Source organism: Salvelinus sp. IW2-2015, linkage group LG36 (assembly GCF_002910315.2).
Source record: "Salvelinus sp. IW2-2015 linkage group LG36, ASM291031v2, whole genome shotgun sequence".
Classification (NCBI taxonomy): Eukaryota; Metazoa; Chordata; class Actinopteri; order Salmoniformes; family Salmonidae; genus Salvelinus; species Salvelinus sp. IW2-2015.
The window spans coordinates 19,085,622-19,094,492 of NC_036875.1; the positions used below are offsets into that span (position 1 = coordinate 19,085,622).

General features: G+C 44.5%; 1 protein-coding gene across 2 annotated transcripts in view; it reads right to left on the reverse strand.

The window, feature by feature from the left end:
* The window catches only part of LOC111959412 (cytoplasmic protein NCK2), a 48,827-nt gene extending 41,060 nt beyond the window's left edge, over window positions 1-7,767 (reverse strand). For both annotated transcript variants that reach the window (XM_023980928.2, XM_023980929.2), the window contains exon 1: window positions 7,520-7,767. The gene's annotated coding sequence lies outside the window, so the exon portion shown is untranslated. The remainder of the gene's footprint in view (window positions 1-7,519) is intronic.
* Between the last annotated feature and the right edge of the window lie 1,104 nt (window positions 7,768-8,871).

Genomic DNA, 8,871 nt, shown 5'->3' on the forward strand with positions numbered 1-8,871 from the left:
AAACAGATTTCCCTGAAAATGGCATGCTAAACAACCCAGTTTGACACAGAGTGTTTCTATGTTTTGTATTACCAGGCAGAGTGGTGATGTCTCCTTCACAGAAACCCTGTCACACAAAACACTGACAGCCACATTCAACAGCATCTGTGTGTCCACTGTGTATTTGTTTGCCCTGGTAATCCCGAGGAACTGTCACTCTTAAGCCATCATCTCATAAATAGTGTTTCGTAGTGCATCTAACATGTGGAGTGTGTACGCAAAGTGTGTAAATTTACACTGCAGCACACAGCAGCTTCTTAGCTATAGAGGCATACCAATATAGGGAAAAAGGGTGTAAGGGGGCGTTGACACCAAACCCATTGAGACCGAACGAAAGAGGAATGTGATAATAAGGAATCCTTTTCATCCACTATGAACTCTGCAGGTGGACCATCACAACACAGAAGGTTTCATATACTTTGATTGATTAATTGACTGTTGAAGTTAAAAGGTAAACTCCACGAAACAACACCGCAGATATTGAGATGAGTGAGATCGCCAGACTTCGCTCTCACACAGTATCTGCGATGTGGATGGGTTTGCTTCACGCTATCCCTTTTCATCCACTATGAACTCTGCAGGTGGACACTCCAACACAGAAGGCTTTTCATATTACTGTGATTGATAATTGACTGTTGAAGTTAAAAGGTAAACTCCACGAAACAACACCGCAGATATTGAGATGAGTGAGACGCCAGACTTCGCTCTCACACAGTATCTGCGCATGTGGATGGGTTTGCTTCACGCTATTCATAGTGTGGTAGCAAGGGCACCAAAACAGCAGAGAAACAGCTTTCAGTTGTTGTGGAAATTGACCGACTACGCCATTTACTTTCTGCATCTATGTCATGTCGCCGAGTCTACCTTTATATAAATAACCCATCACAGCTCCAGGCATGCTGTGTAGATAGAGTGATGGGTGGTCGGGTAGTTCGGTCACGACTTCCTCCAAACATTACCCATCAGCCCTAAGCTGCAGAGCATGCAATGACGTGAGGGAGACATTTGAATCTGTAAGAAGTCCAGTTCCTGTTGGTGGAAATCATTAGGGGCTCTATTATTTTTTAAGTATTTGAATACTGTGTATTGTAGTGCTATAGGGTAGTTCTACCAGTCTTACTGGAGAGGGGTAAGGGTCAGGGATAGGGTATAGCAGCCACGTCTAACCCTGACAGCTGTCTCATCATCAGGGTTATGGCTATGTGATCCATACACAGCCAGCGGGACAGAGGATCACATCCAACACAGTAATGGGGAGGTAAGAAGAGAAGAGGAGAGAAAAAAAACTCTCCCTTTTCATGAGAGGAGAAATGCTATTTGCACCCCCAGAGACAGAGAGGCAGTTGGACAGGTGTGAGCCACTCATGAAAGCATTCTCCATCATTTTGGGACTGAGCCAAACTGATGTCCTGCAGCAAATCCATTAAAATATCACAACACGTGTGTGTGTGTGTGTGTGTGTGTGTGTGTGTGTGTGTGTGTGTGTGTGTGTGTGTGTGTATGAGAGAGAGAGAAAGAGAGGATTGCAATGTCCACTTAGAGCATGAAGGGCCTTCCAACATATCTACTAACTAAAACAAATTGACAAACATCCCTCTTCTACCAGTTACTGCTGTGTTCATGGACCGTCCCTCCCTTCCCTCGCTATTTAAATTTCAAGGACCTTGTCCTCTATCCTCCCTCCTTTAGCATGACCTTTTCCATTCCTTGTACCCTCCATCATCTTTCCCCTGTCTCTCTCTCCCCCCCGCCCATCTCTTTACCCTTCACTCGGTCTTCCCCCTCGCTCCGTAATGGTGGTCCAGCTCCTTGAGGGTTTGACCTCTCCTCAGAACACACGGGGGATCTGGGTTGTTATCTGAACATGACTGAAGCCAGGAGGCAGAGGGGGAAAATCACAGCTCCATGCTACTTCTGGCAACCTGCCTTCTCTTTGTGACTGGCTGCTTTAAGCTGGCAGCAGCATATGACTGCTGCCTCTGGGGGGAGTCACACTAGTACCCCAGTGTTCAAGTTGAAAGGATGTTTTTCACAACTTTCACAGAACGGCACTGGCACGAGTTGTCAGGGAGAGTGCACAAGTTGCACGGAACTAAATGATGTTGTCTTTGTATTTCAGTTTTAGCTCACATGTTTTTTTTGTCGTTTTTTTCACCTTTATTTAACGAGGCAAGTCGGTTAAGAACAAATTCTTATTTACAATGACGGCCTACACCGGCCAAACCCGGACGACACTGGGCCAATTATGCGCTGCCCTATGGGACTCCCAATCACCACCTCCTCTCCAGACACCCTGGATTCGAACCAGGGTGTCTGTAGTGACGCCTCAAGCACTGAGATGCAGTCCCTTAGACCGCTGCGCCACTCGGCAGCCCTACAATCAGGCTGCACCTAGGGTGGCAAGTGCACACACACAGAATCCCYCCACCCACTGTATTTCCTGTGACTAGATAGCAAGCCAAGTAAATCCAGACCTTGATGCAGCGATTACCTAACTGTGTGTGTGTGGAGGTCCTGAATTGAGGACTCTTTCTTTCTTTCTCTCTCTCAGGGAGTGTTGGGTTTCGCTGCTAGCTCCGTCTTGCTCCACGGCCCAAAGTGGCAATTTTCACCGGGGTAATTCGAAGCCAGCCATGCAAACTGGGAGAGGGCACGGGAGTGCTTTCGACCCTTAATTACTCTTTAACGAGCACTTCTGAGGGTGTTTATGAATTAATGGCTTCTTGTCTGTCAGGGGGTGGAGAGGAGGTGGTGACATCAGTTCGAGGGGGACAAATAGGGAGAGTGGTGGTGGTGTGAAATCCTTCCCCCCCGTCCCACCCCTGTGGAGTTTCTAAAGCTCTTGGACTTACACACTGACAGTCTGTATACTGTCTGTATGTAATGTCTTCATGATGCACCAAGTTAACAGATTTTTTTCAGTGACCCCCAAGCATGCTCAATTTCTTTTCCCTGTCCTCCACCATCCATGGGAGAGGTCGGTCTTTTTAAGGGCCTATTTTAAGGGGCTGGGGGCAGGGGTTGTGGATAGGTAGTGAGAGACATACCAGTGCCATCTCCCCCTCCCTATATCAATCCCATTCCCTCTATCTGTCCCCCTCTCTGTCCATATATGCATCCCAGAACAGGATTAGGCTGGGTGCCCAGTGGTGACACAAGGCCATTGGAGGTTCAGGTGAACGCAAGCAGAGTGAGGGCCTGAGAGAGAGGCCAAATAGGGAGTGAAGGATGGGAGTGGGAGCATTGAGACAGAAGTTAGATAAACAGCTTAAAATCATTAATGGGAGAATGAGTGAGAGAGCGAGCCAGGGAGAGTGAGTGAGCAACAAAGAGAGACGAAGAGGGAGAGCTGGTACACTGTGTAATGAAATAGAGGAAAGGTGAAGGCTGTGAAACCATAATTGATGAGAGGGCAGAATTAGAAGGTTCAGCCAAAGACTCCTGGAACTGTCTGTGTCCGGAGAACTCTTAAAGAGCTCCAAGCTTGAAGGGCCGGTTCTTATGAGATCATGTATTGGGTGCCTATAATGACATGAATCTCTTCAACATTTGCTCTCACTATGTTATCATTAGGCTTGCGATGTGTGTGTGCACAGATCGATATGGCATACAGAACAAAACACACTAACACCACTGTTGATTGCCGTCCCTGTGTCTTGTCTTCTCAATGGCACAACAAATCCTCTTTCTCTTCCTGGGTCACAGTGTGTTCAGTGCCATTATTACTGTATCTGCTGCCACGGTTAACAGCTGCCCTGCTCTGACTGCCATGCTCCAGATTACCACAATGACTAGAGGGAGAATAACAATGAGAACCATTGGGCTCCCATCTCTCTATCTGCCCGTATGAAATAATCTCTCTCTYTGTCTGCTGATGATCCATTCATCTGAGTCTGTGCCCATCTAGTCCTCCCCTTTTGGGAAGATTAACATGTTTCAGTGGGAGAAAGAGGTCATAGAAAGATATTTTCAGCATCGGCTACTTTGCTACCAAATCAGTTGTGTTGTGATGCAGTGGTTTTCCAACATGGCTTCTGATGTGGAGCTCGTTGATTTTCTCTCTAACAAGCACAACAGATGAGGTTTCTTTACCATTGCATGTAGCCTATATTTAAAAAATCCGGTAGCTCGGACTTGGAGCCCGCCGCATTAGAGGTTTATATGTCTAGGAGCCTGAAAGAGCCCATGTCGTCAAGGGACAAATAGTGGTTTCTCTCACAGTGAGGTCAATACACCCTCTCTACAAACACACAGAGCAAGTGGGAGCTCCATACAGCTCTTTTGTGTAAAATCAGATAATGGCACTGAAGGGGCACAGTGTGTACACAACAAATTCCAGAGCTCAGTAGGATGGTGGGTTGTGATAGCATTAGGCCTAAATGTTCTGGCTATTTAAGAAAGAACACTGTCCCATAGTTGGTGTGATATTACAAAGCAGGTTTAAGGCGTCAGCATGCTTCAGTTTGGCTGACGCCCAGCCGAACCGAACGAGGGTGCTCACATACTCCCTTGAAACACCTTCCCTTGAAAAACTAAAATAAGGGGCAATAGTGCTGTTTGTCCATTTTGAGACACTGTAGCCAGTAGACTTCCTCAAAATAGTCTGAATTAATCTAAGATAATTATTGACAGATTTGAGTTAAGTTTTTGCTGATGAGATCTTATTTGCACAATTTTATATCTATTTTTTAAATGAAAAATGTGCATGAAAACGAGTCGTCTCTGGTTGAATGACAAAGTCTTTATTGAAGAATCCCTACTGTTGACCAATCACCGATGAAGGGGCATAAACTAAAGTTCAAAGCCGAAGTCTATCTCCAGAAAAAAATGTGTGTTCCCAAAAAGCAGAAAAAAGCCTCATCAAAGTCTGAACAAAAACGTCACAAAATGTCGTAATATATGCATGAACTCTAACGAACTGTTTCGTATGGGAAGCATGCGGACGCCTTTATCSAGAAAGTCTTTCGTTTCACCGGACGCACATGACGTGGACGTCGATTAAGGTGGGTTGGGTTAAATGATGAAGACACATTTCGGTTGAATGCATTCAGCTGTGCAACTGACTAGGTATCCCCTTTATCAGACCTGACGTGATTGAGTTTAAGACTGTTGTGTCGGCCTTTCTTAAACAGTTGAGTCAGCCATAGAAAACCAAACTGGGCTAGGCTACTGTTCAGTCTCGCTAACAAACTAATGATTTCTACTGTCAGCACTAAATGATTTAGCACCTTGATTTCCAATCAGGTAGTACAGCAGTGTTGCTCAATCTGTTTCTGTATTGTAAGTTTTAAAGGGAMACTTTGGGATTTTGTCAATGAGGCCCTTTAWRTACTRCCCCAGAGGTCAGGTGAACTGGTGGATAGCATTTTTGTCTCTGTGTCCAGTATACGAAAGAAGAGGTAGTTTCACGTGCACGCTAGCAGACACCCGTAAACTTCCAGTCACTGAGCTAACACTAGTTAACATTGACTCGCGAAACTACCTATAACTTCCTTCATACTGGACACAAAGAAATAAAAAATGCTATCCACGAGTTCACCTGACTCTGGGGAAGTAGATAAAGGGCCTCGTTGACAAAATCCCGAAGTCTCCCTTTAACCCGGCACTAACACACCCCTTCAACTAATCAAGAGCTTGGTGAGTCGTTGATCATTTTAGGCGTGGATTGAGGGTAATGGTTGTGTGCTGAGAAGACTCTGTGGTAGTTTCTGACTTCTGTCCTTTAGGCCACGTTTCACCCCAACCAAAAACACAAGTGCAGGCCACACAGAGCAGCGGAATGGCTTGCCCTTCCTCAGTCACAGTAGTTTACATAATGCCAAAATCAAACTGGTCCCCTCCCAAATTTAATAACAGGACTACAAAGAACGCCAAACCCTGCATTCCACATACATACCTGTCATTGCAACAACGGCAGCAAACCGTGTACCATAAAAATGGGGTTGCCATGGTGACCTACCTTAACACAGGGGTGTGGCGGCGCTGTAGGTGCGGCCTGAAACTACACCTTACCCCTGAGCGTCCGTACTGTCTGACTGTCCCAGATAGCCTGCAGTACCTTAATCCGGCATCACATAAAACTATCTGATAAGGAGAAGAACACTGATGAACTCAGTTTCCATACAGGTCTCTTAATCACTAGAACATGTTCATGCTATTGTCCACATCTAGGAGCGAAATGTGTTAGTTCTGGCATTTATGCGACATTTGCAGTATAATGTGAGTAAAATAGGATTAGGGCCTGACTGTAAAGTACAGTATCTCTCAGCTGGAACCACTTCACACATCCGGAAGCCTAATGGAAGGAATAACATAAGAGAACTGTGGGGTGTAGGTGTTGCAAAGGGAGTGGATAAAAACTGGAAGCTACATTAGGCTACTCAAAACCATGTGTATTTCAGGCTATGAAACCGCACATTAGTTTTCATAAATATCACAAATCAGCCTTGGGCTGAATGACAGTTTTTAAACTGTAGTAGACAAAAGATTGGACACACCATGGTGGATTCTAATGGGATTTACTTACACATTGCTGTCATTGCTCTTTTGTCTGGGCTGTGGGTGGGTGAGAGCAGTTCATGAACTGCTCTGCCAGACTGCAAAACAGGCTACTGTATGTAAACCCTGTCGGCTACAGTAGCCTACAATGTGAAGCTCTTTTATTCTGGTAAAAAAAACATCACTTTCTGCAATGTGTGAAAAAAGGTGTGCTATGAAGAGTGTTTAAATGTCCATCTAAGCGCAGCTGTTAAAGCAACAATGTAACAACCAGCGATACAATAGGCTAACAATACTCATCCCAACGAATATGAGCTGTGTGCGGGAATTTGATCTTTGGATTGTAGACCCATTGTGGAACAAGCCAATAGGCTATGGGATAGCATTTAGCAATTCCCCAATTGATTTAAGCACAAAACAAATTGAAACAAAGGGAAAAACTGGGAAGCAATTAGAATGATTTAAAGAAAACAGATAGCCTACGATGTAAACCAAAACACGACGGTTTCAAACAGTGGAAGCACAAGAGACGTTAATGAATGAGTCGAAGGCTAGGCTACTCGGTTTATTGTAGCATAATAACATATTCGAGCCTACGTAATATAATAAGTGCATTCTTTAATGTAAAAGGAAAACATTACATTTGTATTTTAACCATATTTTCCTGGAACCCTGTAATAACGCACATATAGCCCATCAACTGTGGAGTGTGGACACAAAGACAGTGCCCTAAAGAATCAGAAAGTGGCGGTCTACTCTAGTGAACAGACAACATGGTCCATGGATATTGTCCACGTCTAGTAGGCCTTGTACCAAACAATGGATAGGCTACTTTGTATGTTTGTACCCACTGACGTGTCATAGTTTGCATTACTACATTTGTGAAAAGAAAACACAGCTGCTATAAGCCTATAGTTCACGCCACAAACATCAAGCCCGGTCTACCACACCAACTTTACGCTCAGTTGAAAATTGTCCTTACCTTGGTGTTCACTCCAACAAGAACGGGCAACGGGGACTGGAGAGCCACACACACTGGGGAAGAAACAGAAAACCTTTTCACAAACCAACCGAGTCGTGATCAAAAGCGCAACAAAACTAAATTCACGTATTTTGTTCGGTTTCTCAGAACGATTCCTCTCTCTGGCCCAGCTATTCCACTCGCTGCTTGCTAGTTCTCTCCCCCTCTAGCACAAGCTTCCTCCACCACAATCCACTCGTCCGACTAGTGACGTCACCGCGGAGGGGGGAGACGAGGGACAATGCGTGGTATGACATGGAGATTGATTTACTTCTACTAATCATACAATATACGTTGTTGAATGACTGGTTGTTTTGCATTCGGAAGTTGCCTTCATAATCAAGGAGGAAATTCAAATAGCCTACTTTAAAGGTATTTACCTCAATTTACACAGTGATATAACAAGTAATCAGCTTTATTCAGTTTTTATTTGCATTTGTGTGACATGTTGAGTTTCCAGGTTGCTGCGTAAAGGGCAAATTGCTGCCTTGGACTGGAAGCCAGGACAAACACTCCAATCTGACCTTTGTTCAATGTTTATTCTGCAGCACTGTTTCCTCATGAAAACATTATTTTTATTTTACCTTTATTTAACTAGGCAAGTCAGTTAATAAGAACAAATTCTTATTTACAATGACGGCCTACCCCAGTCAAACCCTAATCCAGACAACGCTGGACCTATGGGACTCCCAATCACGGCCGGTTGTGATACAGCCTCAAATCCAACCAGGGTCTGTAGCACTGAGACACAGTGCCTTAGACCACTGCGCCACTCAGGAGCCCGAACAATTATCAATTGTTATTTTGAGGAAGTATGACTTTAACCAAACAAACCAATTAAATGGAGTTTGTGACCACTGAATGCAACCCACTGTGATGTTCAGTATTATTTTGTACAGAATTTCCTGTTTCACCCCATTTCAAAACATTTTTGTCACTACTGAACGTGACCCATGTCTCAGGGAATAAAAATAAACATCACTGTGGAGGGCCAAAGCTAGATGTATGTTAAGAGAAGTGCAATATTATCATGTTAGGAGATGTGTACTTGCAATGTGGAGGAGGTCGAAGAGAGTGAGGGAGGTAGAGGGTGAGCTTGAATCGGTTGAAGATGGCGGGAAAAAATGAGTCACATTTTTGGAGAAAGTGGACCCCTGCCTTTTGGCTGATCCATATGTGGTTTCAGGGTGGGTGAAAATGGAGTTGGATGCTGTGGAATCGGTGAAGGTAATACGAAGTGATCTTGTGATAGGTCTTGTAGCTGTACATGAAAAAGTGGACCAACTGAAGGGGAAGATTCCAGGTATTTGTGA